Genomic DNA, 13,568 nt, shown 5'->3' with positions numbered 1-13,568 from the left:
TTCTGCATTATGTAATCTTAAACATTTTAATACTGTAAATTAACATGCGAACATATTGCTAGATTAATAAACACTATTTGGGTTTTCACTGGAATTTGCCCTCCCAATCACATCTCTACATATAATTACAATAATTAGGGCTTTTAATAAATTTCTAGACCTCTTAGTTCTATAGATTGTAAGATGCAGTTAAGGCATTTCGTGAGTGCAGCTATTATGAAGAATCTTATAAATAATATATTTTTAATTTCTTCAACTGTTATTTTAAGTTCATGGGTACGTGTGCAGGATGTGCAGGTTTGCTACATAGGTAAATGTGTGCCATGATGGTTTGTTGCACAGATCATTCCATCACCTAGGTATTAAGCCCACCATCCATTAGCTATTCCTCCTCATAGCTATAGCTATAGTAGTCCATGGTGAATGCGTACCACATTTTCTTCATCCAGTCTATCATTGATGGACATTTAGGTTGATTCCATGTCTCTGCTATTGTGAATAGTACTGCAGTAAACATATGTATGCATGTATCTTTATAATAGAATAATTTATATTCCTTTGGGTATATACCCAATAATGGGATTGCTGGATCAAATTGTATTTCTGCCTCTAGGTCTTTGAGGAATTGCCACACTGATTTCCACAATGGTTGAACTAATTTACACTCCTACAAACAGTAGAAAAGCATTCCTTTTTCTTTGTGACCTTGCTAGCATCTGTTGTGTTTTGACTTTTTAGTAATAGCCGTTCTGACTGACAGGAGATGGTATCTCACCGTGGTTTTGATTTGCATTTCCCTAATGATCAGTGATGTTGAGCTTTTTTTCATCGGTTTGTTGGCTGCATGTATGTCTTGAGAAGTGTCTGTTCATGTCCTTTGCCCACTTTTTAATGGGGTTTGTTTTTTCTTGTAAATTTGTTTAAGTTCTTTGTAGATTCTGGATATTATACCTTTGTCAGATGGATGGATTTCAAAAATTTTCTCCCATTCTGTAGGTTGTCTGTTCACTCTGATGACAGTTTTTCTTGCTGTGCAGAGGGTCTTTAGTTTAATTAGATCTCATTTGTGAATTTTTGCTTGTGTTGCAATTGCTTTTGGTGTTGTCATCATGAAATCTTTGCCCATGCCTCTGTCTTGAATGGTATTGCCTAGATTTTCTTCTAGGATTTTTATATTTTGGGGTTTTACACTTAAGTCTTTAATCCATTTTGAGTTAATTTTTGTAAATGGTGTAAGAAAGGGGTCCAGTTTCAATTTTCTGCATACGGCTAGCCAGCTCTCCCACCACCATTCTTTAAATAGGGAGTCCTTTCCTCATTGCTTATTTTCATCAGGTTTGTTGAATATCAGAGGGTTGTAGGTATGCAGTCTTATTTCTGAGTTCTCTATTCTATTCCATTGGTCTGTATGTCTGTTCTTGTACCAGTACCATGCTGTTTTGGTTACTGCAGCCCTGTGGTACAGTTTGAAGTTGGGTAGCATGATGCCTACAGCTTTGTTCTTTTGGCTTAGGATTGTTTTGGCTATTTGGACTATTTTTTTATTCCATATGAACAAATGAAATGAAAACAACACACACGATTATCTCAATAGATGCAGAAAAGGCCTTCAATAAAATTCAATATCCTTTCATGTTAAAAACTCTCATAAAACTAGGTATTGAAGGAACATACTTCAAAAAAATAAGAGCCACATATAACAAACCCACAGCCAATATAATACTGAATCGGCAAAAGCTGGAAACATTCCCCCTGAAAACAGGCAAAAGACAAAAATGCCCTCTCTCACCACTCCTATTCAATAAATAGTATCTTCTGCAGTGCCAGGCATGTGCATAAGGAAGGAAAGGGAGGTCACCCTGTTATCAGGCTTTCATATTCTTTCAGTAGGGCAGCAATATAATCAGAACTATGTCCTTGAAAATCTAAAACATAAATTAGTTCTCTCTCAGATGCCTTAGTGCCACTAGAATATTAGCCTTGTTGGCATTTGGAGGAAAAAGAAACTTCTAAGGCATTTTATATTCTGTGAATTTGAGGCCACACATAAACACAAATTTCTTTCCTTTTTTGATGATGAGTCTCTGCTAGTATTTAATAATATAACGCTATGCATTGAAAATATGTTTCCTGGTTGAAGAATGGACAGAGACAACATTCTAGGACCTCTAAGGCCGAACACTTTATTATTATTATTGATATCATTTTACCTGCAGTCTGGGGAAAAAGTATGTGGACCTGTGCACATATATAAACACTCTCAGAAAACTGTGGAAATATGGAACACTTTTTCAAGACCAAAGAAGAAAACCACTAGACTAATAATTATCTCTCAAGGTTACTGGTACTTAGGAGACTAGCTATTGTAATTTGTTGGGTCTTGTTCTATCTGTTAGATGTTATGCTGAGGATTCTTTTACCTGTACAGAGAGGGGGGAAATAAATCAGAAACAAAATTTACATTAGCACGAGAAAAAAGAAGATAAACACAACCTGAGGTCTGGTGAGACATGTAAAAGAAAGAATCTGGACAACTATCAGTTTGATCATATTTGGTGGTTGTTTTCCTAAAATAAATAAACACATAATTTAAAGAAATGTGCTATTACACTTTGACCTTCACTATCATTACAGTTTGAGTTCACTGAAAAATCTGTTTTCCTAAGTTTGAGCTTCAGCTTGGAGTTTGCAACAGCTTCCTAGGACTTCGTTTTATGTATAAAGTTATTAACCCCTTTTGTATCAGGTCTTTTGTAAATGTTCATTATAATCACTGCTGCTTAATTTAGCAGATGGTTGGAACTGTACAATTCTTCTCAGAGGAATTAAATATGGTTATGTCATTTCCCAAGTTGACTTAAAAGAAGTAATTTGAGATCAAGTAATGTTTCAGTTTCAGTATTAGTTCAGAATCATTGCCATAAGTGTTTTCTTTTCTCTACTTCTATAGTTTTGAATATCTGTGATGAACTGAGTTGGTCTTCCATTTTCTTAGCTCTTGATGTTCTTCAATAAATAAATAAAGGTGAATAAATCATTGTACCTAAATCCCATGCTTTGCCACATGATTCTGCAGGAGTTCCAAAAGAGGTTTTCTTATTATATTTGCACAGCACTGTTTCTCATCTGTTGTCAGCCAATACAAGGTGCACAGAAATTATTTCTTACACCAAACTTTTGGTACATATTAACTCCACCTGCAATGACAACCTCGCACTAATCTCAAGGTATCAGTGATCAAATGTAATTAGCAAGAAACAGAGAAGCCGTATCTAAAAAAGTTCTCAGAATCTCCTACCTACTCAGAATGCCATCTATGTCTTTTGTTCAATGGATATTCAATTGGCTAAGAATGGTTTTACTAGGATCATACATTTTGAAAGACAAGAAACTAAAAAAAGAGATTGTTCATAGTTCCAGATCTGTCTCTAAGTAACAGGGTCACTTCTCTTCACCCTGGGGGCTCTTCCAAAAAGGTAGTTTTTCTAAACCAGATTTCACTATTCATAAGGGCTCATTCTTATATGTTATTCAACCTCTTTCAACTTCCAATTTCTATGCCCTGCAACCTCCTACTGTTCGGGTTGAACTTACTTTGGACACTGCGGGAAGCAAAGGGAGGGTAATATTTGAGGGTATGAGAGATGGTTGATTTAGTCTGGAAAGCTCATTACTATGCCATTATGTTTTGTATTCAGAAGCTTTCTTCTGAGAGAGTAACGATCTTAATTTCAAATAGGAAGTAAGCTTTGCAGTTCCCCTGTGAAGCTGGAAAGTTATATGAAAACTAACAGACATCTTTTAGAGAATGTTGGGATTATAATGCAAAGTAGTTAGGAGATCTGGGTTTGTGAATGTGTCTGCCACTGGCTAGTACTTTAGGTCCCTGAATTTTAGTATCCTTTTCAAAACCACAAATTATGGCCATGAAGATTAATAGAATATGTTTATATATATAATATACATAGAGGTTCTCTATAAATCATAAAAATAGTGTTTGTGTACAAGGTATTTTTTTTGTAGTCAGCTATTTAGGTTCTTAAGACATTTAGAACACCAATTTATGGGGATAAATTCCATTCGTCAGGGCAAGCACAGATCGCAGATAGCCCTGGAGCTGAGGAATAGCTTTGATTTTTGGTAAAATTTGTGAGTCCACAGCTTTCTGATCGATCTTGTGATGCTCTATAATCTCATATTTCTCTTCTTCTGTGTCGAAGATCTCACTTTCCTGGTGTCTGGGCTTCTGCAGCTTCTTCTTGAAGTAAGCATCAGTAAGATGTTTTGGGATTTTTTACATTGCTGATATCAATTTTGGTTGAGGTGGCAATGACAAATTTCTGGTGTGTTTTTCGTAGACGAACTCGTTGAGGACCAGAGGTCCAGTCACAAGTAACAAGCCACTAGCCAGCTGCTTCAGGAAAACCACCCTCTTGCCCCTGTGGCATCCAGTGAGGATGATCAGAATGGTCCCTGGGGTGATGCTGGCTCGCAGTTTTCTACGTGCTGACAGAAGGGTTTTTTGCCATGGCTCAACAGCTTTCGAGACACATCTTCAGTAGGATAATATCTAGGCATTTTGCGAAGTTTAACCACCCGGGTACTGCAGTTCTTTTCACCATCAACTGGTTTGTAACAGTTGCAAGAACCTTCTCCTTCTTTTTCTTTTTCTTTTTAACCTTGGATTTGTGGCTGAGTTCTTCCTCTTTACATGGCCTTTCTGGAATACACAGCAGATCGGGAATACCTGCCAATTCCTCTGACAAGGACAGGATTGCAGCTGCAATGGGGCTTTCTCTTCTGGGTTTTTTTAGCCTTGAGGTTATTCTTTTTCACCTTGCCACCAGCATCAGCCTTCTTGGCTTTGAGTTTTTTCTCTTTAGTATCTGGCTTCTCAACCTTTTCACCCGCCATCTTGCAAGATGGGAAAGAGAGCTGTGTACAAGGTATTTTTACATTGTTATTGTCAGTAACCTCTTCCTTCTCTTCAGGAAAGTTGAGAAAGGAGTGACAAGATGCCATCTGCAGGCATTATTCTGCCCTGCCTCAGGCTATTTTCACCATATTGTTTCCCACCTTGGCACTCCCTTCCCCAAACCCCCTGCAAAAAGATAAAAGAACAGATGTACACTCCTCCCTCTGCAAGGTCAACTAAAAGCCTTGTATACCAATCATGATAATGGCAGCTACACATATCAGCTAACCCTGGCTGAAGTAGGTATGCAAATGGCAACACAAGACAAAAGCTCTCTGAACCTGGCAGGAAGCATAAGTGATAGTCAGATAAACTCATTTTCTAATCACCATACATCTGCTTATCTATAAACAGTTGAATCCTGGGCAGTTACTCAATTCTTGCAATTCTTGTAATCTTGATTCCCATCTGCTAAATTTGAAAGAATGGAACTGTCTTTCAGGACATTAAGGATTAAGTGAGAAAACATAGTGAAGTTTCTGCCATAGTTTTGATTACTTACTAGGCCATCAGTAAAAGGTGATTCCTGCCTCTATGCCATCCCCAATTCTTCTACCCTTTGGCAGCAGCCAGGAAGCTATCAGGATCCTCCATGACAGATTCCACCCACACAGAAACAGTACTCCCCAACCACCCCCACAAGAACAACATTTCCCCTAGAAAAAGTTTTCTGCTTTTCTTCCTATAAACTTCAAAGAGACTCATTTGAAAAGTCATCTTTTTTCATACTCTCTTGTATGTATTCTCTTGTGATCCAATGTAACTTTCCAATTCATTTCTTATTAGAATTATTATTGTGTTTTGCAAAACAATGAGGGGGGAGAGAGAGCTAGAGAGAGCTTATGTACTTTTCCTTTACATTGTAGTATTTTGGTTTAAGTGTTTGTCTCAATCTAAGTTTCATATGAAACCAAGGCAAAACTTTTCATCTGTAATTCATTCTTTTATAAGGATTTACAAACTTTTACAGTCAGTTTTGCTGTCGATTTGCATTTCTTTTACTTGGGTTCCCTAGTGGTTTTGCCAAATATACAATCAGTTATGTGATTCAGAGATACATTCTTCTAGCAAACTCTGATAAAAGAGTAATGCTTATTGAAACTTCACATGAAAAATGAGTCACTTCAAAGAATACGAATTTTTGGACTACATGAGACCTTAAAGATCACTTACTTCAACACTTTATTTTTAAACAACTATCATTATAGAATATTTTCAAATGCCATGGATTTCTGCTAAGTGCACCAGATGTATTATGTTTAATTTCCACATTATCTACACTTAACAGAGGAAAAAAATGAAGATCTGTTTGCCAAGGTCAAGGGTTGGAGGAAGACCTAGAGACTGCTGATACTTAGCTTTGGTTCTTTGCACTAAGCAATGATGCGTTGTTTTATGTAAGAGGAAGCTGAGACGAAGGACTCCTAATTGGTTTGAAAAGGATAATGCAGGCCGGGCGTGGTGGCTCATGCCTGTAATTCCAGCACTTTGGAAGGCCGAGGCGGGCGGATCACGAGGTCAGGAGATCGAGACCATCCTGGCTAACACGGTGAAATTCACCTCACCTCTACTAAAAATACAAAAAATTAGCCCGGCATGGTGGCGGGCGCCTGTAGTCCCAGCTACTTGGGAGGCTGAGGCAGGAGAATGGCGTGAACCGGGAGGTGGAGCTTGCAGTGAGCCGAGATCGCTCCACTGCACTCCAGCCTGGGTGACAGAGCGAGACTCCATCTCCAAAAAAAGAAAAAAAATAAAAGAAAGAAAGAAAAGGATGATGCAGCTACATAGTGACAGGACTGGAATGAGATGACTGCACTCATGCAAACCCAGTTCAGTCTTCATTTTGACTTTATTGCACAGTAATATATTGTAAGATGGGCTGCTGTTATATTTTAATTGAGGCTTTTCACTTAACATTGAAGAATTAAACAAAACAAAAAACATTGTCCCCTGTCTTCTATATACTTTGTCTCAACATCCCGTTTATATTCATATTTCCTTTTTTATAATTCTCCACTTCTATTCCCATTGCATAACTTATTTTTATTACATAGGGCATTTTAAATCTTCTCCATTCCTTATGAAATGAGCAAGGAATTAACAAATGAATAGTTCTGTAGAGAAATGAAGAAAGCACAATCAACCTGAAAAAATTTAGGGTTATAAAAACTGGTGTTTTGAATATCAGATGATGCTACTTATCCTCTACACCCTACATTTTACTCTTTACTTTAAAACAACGTAGGCCACTGAGTCTTCGGAAAGGTACTATAAGGCTGTGGCCCACAGGAGGAACCCAGGGCACTCTGGGTAATTTTACAGCAGTTGCTTGCACTACCTTCATTTGCCCTGGCATTTTTAATCACTGCATGGCTGGATCCAGGTTCTGATTCAGGGCCCTTTTTCCTCACTTTTGATTTCACCTCCAGCGCTTATACTTAATGGCCTAGTAAGGTTGTTTCTCTGAGCTTGAGTCCTCCCAGTTTTCCCAGGCCTAGTCTGAGGCACACACCACTGGAGTCTTCGCCTCTTCCTCCTTCAAGGCCCATTTCTCTCCTGGTTCCAGGTCTCAAATTCCTGCTTTCTGTCCATTGAAAAACTGCTCAAGATAAGACTGTTCTCCCTTTTTAATCACACATATTCCCCCGTGGTGGTGATAGTTTTATCCCTGTCTTTTCATCATCACATTGCTTCTTCATGGCAGCAAACATTAACACAACACAATATAAAACTTTTTAAAATCCACGAAGTCAGAGGATCAAGAATGTAGTCATAAAGTAAAAGTCTTTTTTATATAAGCAATAACTTTAACATGCGCACAATAGACATGGCTAAGCACTTGATGACTCAGTATCAGAGACCATCTTGAATTCATAGAGAAGACTGCTGAAACTACTACGCATAGACTTATAGAATGCCTCGTCTGCTGTCATGGTATTCCACACAGCATGGCTCAGATCAGGGAACTCACTTCATAGCAAAATAAGTGTGGCAATGGGTCTATGCTCATAGAATTCACTGGTCTTACCATGTCCCCCACCATCATGAAGCAGCTAGCTTGATAGAATGGTGGAATAGACTTTTGAAGACTCAGTTACAGTGACAGCTTGGCGGCAATACCTTGCAGGGCTGGGGCAAGGTTCTCCTGAAGGCTATATATGTGCAGAATCAGAATCCAATACAATATGTGGTGATGTTTATCTATAGCCAAGATTTACAGGTCCAGAAATCCACGGTTGGAAATCAGAGTTGCAGCATTCATTATTACTCCTAATAACCAACTAGCAAAATTTTTGCTTCCTGTTCCCATGGCCTTATGCTCTGCTTGCCTAGGTCCAAAGGGAGGAATGCTTCCATCAAGAGACACAACAATGATTCCATTACTGGAAGCTAAGATGGCCATCCGGCCACTTTAGTCTTCTCATGCCTCTGAATCAACAGACAAACAAGGGAGCTACTGTGTCAGACTGGAACCATACCATTGGCTCTCTTGGGTCTCCAGTTTGCCAACTGCAGACCTCTTGAGATTTCTCAGCCTCTATAATTGCCAATTCCTTATAACAAATACACACACATACACACACACTACAAATACATACATATACACACACAAACTCATACAAAAACACCCACACACAAATCCTATTGGGTGTTTCTCTGGAGAACCCTGACTAATACACCTGTTTAACATTCAATCACTGTTTGTCATTACATAATTTTTGTTACACCATTTATGATCTGACTACTTGTCCCGTACATATAAGGATAATGGTAATAGCTATTGTTATTATTATGTACTATAATAATTATAAAACCATCCACAACAATAGTAATAATAATACTCAACCCTTGGTTTAAACTTAAAATATTCCAGGCATTGTTTTAAATATTTTACATATTTAATGCATGCAATCCTTATAACCACTCTGAGTTAGATATTATAATTCCAATTCATTTATAAGGAAACTGAGACACAGAAGGGTTATGTAACATACTGAGAAGTACACAGTATCTGCTGCAGCCAGAAACTGAAACCCAGTGGACTGACCCTAGACTTGTGCTCTCCTCCAATATGCAAACTGTGTCTTACTTACTCTGCTTTGGAATCCCATAATGGAGGGCAATTGTTTTCTTCATATTGTATTCCCTGCACCTAATGCATCAGAGAAGCAGCTTGAAAGTATGATGGTAAATATCCTGGAATTACACATTTGAATATGGATAGAGATCCAACTCTATCACTTTTAGCTGTGTAATCTTGGGCAAGTTACTTAACTTCTCTGTTTATCAGGTTTCTCATCTCTGAAATGGGAATGACGGAGTACTGCGAAGATTAAGTCAATATATATAAAGTGCTTAGAATTCTATCTTAGAACTTAGGAAGTATTCAATAAATGCTTGCTTTTATTATGATACTGGTTTTACTCATCACTTTATCTCCATCACCTAGTAAAAGGCATATACTAAGCACTCAATAAATGTCGGATAAATTAACGAATGTATTTGTTGTCTTCCACGTTGTATTCTTTTATATGACAACTGTGCTGCCTTCTTTCCTTCACCATCTATAATATCTGTGGCACTGTGCTAGATGCTAGTGACAGAGATGAGTAAGACATGGTCGATGTCTGTAAGGCATCCACAGTTGAGTGCATAATCTAACATAATACCTAAAATATAGTGTAATGAGTGTGATAGCATCATGACCTAAACATTATGGGAGAACAGAGGATTGGACATCTAACTTGAGTGGAGAGGATGTGGTAGGAAAAATGTAGATGTCTTTCTGCCCTGAGCTATTTATAGTAACAAAGAGAAATAGGCTGTTCTCATAGCCATTCCCCCAAACATCAAAATAATGCTCCTGGGGATACTAGTTTTTTTTTACTGATAAGCAAACTCAAGTGTGGCTTTGACTGTGGAGATATTAGATAGCTACCTAATCACTGTGTAGTGAAAGAATATCAGGACGGGTCCTCTGGCCCCCACAACTCTCTGCATAAAAATTAAGACCAAATAGGTTGTGCCTAAAGGAAAGAAAGTGGAGATAAGGTCAGTAAGGAAGACATTAGCCTGTAAGTGACTCAATGCATGCCCACAGAAGAATGTCTTACAGAGAGGGGTTAATTTTTCTCACGTGAGAGGAAGTCTGGCAGTAAGCAGGTATTGGCCTTGGTTCAGCTGCTCAACAATCCTATCAGGGACTAAGTTACTTACCCCTCCTGGTGCTGGCTTTTACTTTTATATTCATCACCCCATGGTTGCAAGATGGCTGTTCTGACATCCAGATTTTACTTTCAAATTCAAGGCTGGAAGGGGAGTTAAGATGCCAGCCTTATATGAAGAAAGCCAAGCTTTTCCAGAATTCCTTCTGGCAGACCTCTGCTTGTGTTTCATTGTCACATGGGCACTGCCAGCTGGATTGGAGCCTGGAAAAGCAAGATACAAGAGTATCACAATTGGCTTAGACCAGGGGTCGACAAGCTTTTTTTGGTAACAGGCTAGATATTAAATATTGCAAGCTTTGCAGGCCATATGGCCAGTCTCTGTTGTAATCACCCAATCCTGCCATTGTAGCACAAAAACAGCCATAGTCAATACGTTAATGATTGAGTGTGGCTGTGTTCTTATAAATTTTATGGACAATGAAATTTAATATAACTTTCACATATTATGAAATATTCCTCTTTTGATTTTCTTCAACCATTCAGCAATGTACAAACCAATCTTAGCTCATAAATGGTGGGCCTGATTTAGCCTATAAGCCCATAGTTTGCCAACCTCTGGCTTGGACTAATGACAGCCCATTGACTGGATCTGGGAAAAGTGCTATTATATGTGGGGATTCAGCAGTTATCTGTAGGGGAGAAATGAATCGTAGACAGGCAATTAATTTGCAGTAAAGGGTAGTTTAATTTTCTACATGAAATAAGACCTTTATATAGTATTTGGTATATGATCAGGGCATAATATTTTAGTTCATTTCTCCTTCCTGCATTTTAGTATAGAATCTTTTCTGATTCAAAGGCCTTTCTTTGCTGCTGCATTAGTACACCTTATATTCCAACTCTGGTTTTCAGGTAATTAATTATTAGGAAAGTCTTTTGGAGGTGTAGGTATTTTTCAATCAACATGGGATTGACTACCTCTTATTGTCAAACTTTAAGAGAAAGCTAGAGACCAGGCGCGTAATCATGCCTGTAATCCCAGCACTTTGGGAGGCCGAGACGGGTAGATCACTTGAGGCCAGGAGTTTGAGACCAGCCTGGCCAACATGGCAAAACTCCATCTCTATTAAAAATACAAAAATTAGGCATAGTGGCACACATTTGTAATCCCAGCTACTCGGGAGGGAGAGGCATGAGAATCGCTTGAACCCAGGAGGCCAAGGCTGCAGTGAACCAAGATCGCACCACTTCATTTCAGCCTGGGTGACAGAGCGAGACTCTGCCTAAAAAAAAAAAAAAAAAAAAAAAAAGGACAAGAAAAGAAAGAGTTGGAAAGCCTTAAAATTAAGAATTAGAAACTCCATTCAAGTTTCAAGTTTCATAAATGTTTCACAGTTTTCTTCTGGGCTTCCAGAGGTGACGGAAATGCAAATAAAACCTTAGCATAGAAAAAGAATTTTTGCATTCTGCTTTGGTCCAACCACATTATATATTCTTCACTTACAAGAGGAAAAAAAAATAGATTTGAGCAAGCAAAAACAGGTTCCCTCTTTATACATTTAATTACAAAGGCAATTTCCTTTATAGCCTACTTACAGGAATACCTCTTAGCATGTTGCCAACAGTATCACAACTTGTTTATTCAAAGGTTATGTGTGAATGAGAGCTTTTTGATATTAATCAAGTAATTTGCTAGTGTTTCTGGGAAAAGACAAACGTTAGCTTTATCCTGAAAAATGAAACAGCCCATTAATCAAGTTCACTCTATTGAAGACAATTTTCGGGAGAGAGAGGGCAAACAGACCCTTCAGATAAGAAATTCCTAAACTGACGGAGCTTTGAATAGGGTTTGGCATAGACTTCTGAACAGAAGGTGATTAAGTAAACCAACTTTATTCACCTCACAATTTACATATATCAGTTATTTATGAATTCAAAGGTTACTGTTTCTGATTAATTGACCTCTCCCCCCCATCTACCAAATGCACCAAATTCAAGAGCAAAATTCTTGCATAGGGGCTATTTTATTGGTGTTCATCCATTATTTCAGTAAAGTTAAAAGGTTCAATAGAATATGTACTTTCTTAAACATCTGTCTCTTTTTCTTGTTACCACAGCAGCACACTCTTTGTAGGTTTAAGTCTGGGTTTCCATCAATCAGAATTAAATTCTGCAGTAGAAGGTATTTAAAGCTATTTGTATAAATGCAGCTGAATAGTATAAGGTTGCAAGATAAGGGATATGAAAAATAACTCTATTTTGAGAAATACAGTGCATAAGAAGGAGGTCTTTTTTCTAGCCCGATGAACTGCAAAAATCCATTAGCCAAACACCAATGAGTAATTAAGTTTTATGAGCCAGGCTATATCTGAATTTGTTTTTTGAGAGAAAAAGAAAGAAATGTTTCACAATATTGCCTCTTATTTCTCCAGTTCATCTGCAGACTTTATTGTTATTAAAAGAAAAATTAAAACATTGGTATGATGGAATTTTTAATCCTAAGGAAAGGTCAAATATTTAAAAAACTCTAGGTAACAATCATTTTTGAACATTTCCAATGCATCTTTACAAGACCATGTAATACAGAAAAAACAGACATGTTAACAGCAGACGTCAAAGTCACCTATTAAGGGAGGAATTGTCTTTGATAAGAGGAGTCTTATACTCAAATGCCTCTGGAGGCCAGGTAGAAGCAGGGGTACTGGGGACAGTGACACATGTGAGATTTAAGTCCCGTCTAAAAGGAACAGCAGCTAGTCCGCTAACTCTCACTATTGCCATGCTGAGACGTGCCCCCCACCTCCCCCCGCCACGGTGCCAGATATTGTGTATGTTAAGAAAAGCCAGAAATCCAGATTAAAAAACCAAACCAAACCAGAAAAAACAACAACAACAAAAAAAAGTCCAAATTCCTAAATGTATGCTTACATTTTTCAAAATGTGCAGAGGCTACATCCAGTCTGTAGTCTGCAGGGTTTTTTGTTTGTTTTTGTTTCTTTTGAGATGGAGTTTCACTCTGTCGTCCAGGCTGGAGTGCAGTGGCGCGATCTAGGCTCACCGCAAGCTCCACCTCCCAGGTTCACGCCATTCTTCTGCCTTAGCCTCCCCAGTAGCTGGGACCACAAGCACCCACCACCACGCCTGGGTATGTTTCGTAGAGATGGGGTTTCACCGTGTTAGCCAGGATGGTCTCAATCTCCTGACCTTGTGATTCCCCCCGCCTCGGCCTCCCAAAGTGCTGGGATTACAGCCCCGAGCCACTGCGCCCAGCCGGCTGCAGGTTTTTAAACTTGCTTCAGGAAAACACTTGGAAAATCACTTTCTGTATAGTAGGAAGGGTCTGGAGACCTTTGCGTAAGAAGGTAATAGCAATTCTGAGATTGAAGTGAGCATGGGAGAGAACCCTGTTTTCTAGGGGCATAAAA

At 38.5% G+C, this 13,568-nt stretch overlaps 1 pseudogene; it reads right to left on the bottom strand.

Annotated features, from left to right (window-relative positions):
• Positions 1–4,034: 4,034 nt before the first annotated feature.
• Positions 4,035–4,925, bottom strand: LOC129010161 (large ribosomal subunit protein eL6-like; annotated as a pseudogene).
• Positions 4,926–13,568: the final 8,643 nt, after the last annotated feature.

The sequence above is a fragment of the Pongo pygmaeus genome, chromosome 10 (assembly GCF_028885625.2).
Source record: "Pongo pygmaeus isolate AG05252 chromosome 10, NHGRI_mPonPyg2-v2.0_pri, whole genome shotgun sequence".
NCBI lineage: Eukaryota > Metazoa > Chordata > Mammalia > Primates > Hominidae > Pongo > Pongo pygmaeus.
The sequence above is the reverse complement of the archived record's forward strand: the minus strand, read 5'-3'. Positions and strand labels throughout refer to the sequence as shown.